The sequence below is a fragment of the Microtus oregoni genome, unplaced genomic scaffold (genome assembly GCF_018167655.1).
Source record: "Microtus oregoni isolate MIOR12 unplaced genomic scaffold, Mior012 000045F_ref0000178, whole genome shotgun sequence".
Lineage (NCBI taxonomy): Eukaryota > Metazoa > Chordata > Mammalia > Rodentia > Cricetidae > Microtus > Microtus oregoni.
In genome coordinates, this window is record NW_024543219.1 from 5,758,290 (window position 1) to 5,760,864 (window position 2,575).

A 2,575-nucleotide genomic window follows, 5' to 3' on the forward strand; every position below is an offset into this window, starting at 1 on the left:
TTTTCCTTGTGACTAAATATTACTATTGTTTCAGAAACAATGTTTTCTTCACTCATCATTTGACAGGTGATACTTAGGGTTGGCCTGCATCTTGTTAATGTTGCTATCATAAGCACACATATGCAGGTGTTTCTCTTATTTGATGGCATCAGTTCCCCTGGATATATGCTCATAAGTGTTATTAGCTGGATCATTGACCTTCCTTCCTTCCAGCCTTTTGTCCTTCCTTCCTTCCTTCCTTCCTTCCTTCCTTCCTTCCTCCCTTCCTTCCTTCCTTCTTTCCTCCCTCCTTCCCTCCCTCTCTCCCTCCATCCCTCCCTTCTTTTTTCTTTCTTCCTTTCTTTCTTCTTTTTTTTAATTTTTCAGAAAATCCACATTGCTATTCTTGATGTACCAGCACACATTTCTACCAGCAGTGTAGAATGGTAGAATTACAATGAGGAGATTTCTGATTCTCAGTAACTGTATTTTCAGTGAAACTAAATTTGAAAAAAAAAATGGGGTAGTGCTTCTTACGTCAGAGATAGCTTTAGACTAAGTGTTTGTGAGGGGTGGAGCCTGTTGAAAGAACTAAGGTATCTGTGAAGTTGGAGTCTGGTTTCTAAGGGAGATTAAGGCCACCGGAGATCTCCACAAACTTCAGTCTAGGAAGAATGAACAAGATCCTGAAAGCATCAATTTTAATCCTAGGCCTTCACTTAGCCTGTGAGTCAAAGAGAAGAAACTTCAGAATATGAGATTAATATGGAGGCATGAGAAATTGGGGAACCAAACAAAATCAGGAATGTCAAAGCTATAAGCAAGTAGTACATTCCTGGAAACTTAATGATATCTCTTATTTCTCTACACAGGGGTGAGTGGCCAGCAAAAGGGGAGACCTGATCAGCAACAGGTGAGGCAAAGTCCCCAATCTCTGACAGTCTGGGAAGGAAGGACTTCAGTTTTGAACTGCACTTATGAGGACAGCACATTTGACTACTTCCCATGGTACCGGCAGTTCCCTGGTGAAGGCCCTGAATTACTGATAGCCATACGTCCAGTGTCAAACAAAAAGGAAGATGGACGATTCACAGTCTTCTTCAGGAAAAGTGATAAACAGCTCTCCTTGCACATCACAGATTCTCAACCTGGAGACTCAGCCACCTACTTCTGTGCAGCAAGTGCACAGTGCCCTCCAGGCACCTGCAGCCACACCCAAACCTGCAGCTGTGCTCCAGCAAAGCCCTGCTGTGGGGCTGAGCCTGGCAGGGGTGCAGAGGAGTTTTCATTTGCAAAAACAGGTGATTGGGTGACTCAGTGAACTTCAGAATTAGACCCATTCAGGGCACAGACAGACCAAGATGAAGTTACAACTTGCTTTTCTCCAGTCTTCCTTTGCTCCTCAGGCACCACTGGAGTTATTTGTGTATTTACTTAACTAGTTAATTGAAATGTTTGCTAGAGAAGTTGTACAAATATTTCTCTATTACGTTGGTTTGTACTAAGTAGAAATTATAAATCCCCCATCTCCCTACACTCTTGTCAACAATGTTATTAATGTGTAGTCATTACAGCACAACATCAGTCACTTTGTGCCTTATGTGATAGAAATCACACAGAATTCTCTTTTACCTTAACCTCCTCTGATAACAGAAAAGTGATGATTTATGTGACCACTGACTACATCTACTTCTTCTCTTTATTTTATATCTCTATCCACCTTCAAGAAATTTAAATATGTAAATCAGGAGGCACTCAAAAGGATGCAGGTGTGTTTACAATAGATAAATCACAACTGCAGGCAAAGAATTCATTACTCACATCATGAAAATATATAAATTTCACTAAGGCAATTGTTTCACATGCATTTCATAGATGAACAAAATGAAATTTAGAATGTAATTCATTTTTAGATAACAGAAAGAGCTGCAGGTATTATGGCCATCAGCAGTGTATACAATGGAGAAAGGACCTCTCATTGCCTAACACATTGCAGGATTTACTCACTTAATGCTACATAAATACTAACAAGATTGCCACTGGGGAAAATTTTAATCAGTTTATAAACTTAAATGCTTCCATGCTACATAGTTGAAGGTTGGGGGAGCTCTAGCCACCAAGGAAACCAAGAAGGAGGCTTGAGCTGGATTTGGAAGTCTGGCTTGAGCAGCATAGTGAAACTACACTGTCTTAGAAAACCAAATCCAACAAAATAATGTGGATAATATTTAACTTAAATATGTAAATTCTGCAAGTTCTCCTTCTTATCTGCAGTGAGTAGTTTTTTAATATGCAAAAGGGAAAGTTAAGCCGGAAAATATGCCGGTTGACTCTTAGCAGTAGGAGACATATCTCACAATACCAGTGGCTGAATTGCCCATATCTTTCAAAGTGTTATATCCTTGTCAAGTTTAAACTTGAGTTAGAATTTGGTAACTGTTTGTATCATATTAAAATAGGCTTCACTGAATACAAACACCTAGTTTGGAAGTCATCAGGAGAGCAAAAGCTTCCTTGAGGATGCAGAAGTGAGAACTGTAAAACTCTGGGTACCTCAAGAGAGAACCCTGAGCTTCCTATGGATTGAGAGGCTGGA

At 40.0% G+C, this 2,575-nt stretch overlaps 1 pseudogene; it reads left to right on the plus strand.

Moving 5' to 3' along the window:
* Positions 1-653: 653 nt before the first annotated feature.
* LOC121434893 lies at positions 654-1,292 on the plus strand (annotated as a pseudogene).
* Positions 1,293-2,575: the final 1,283 nt, after the last annotated feature.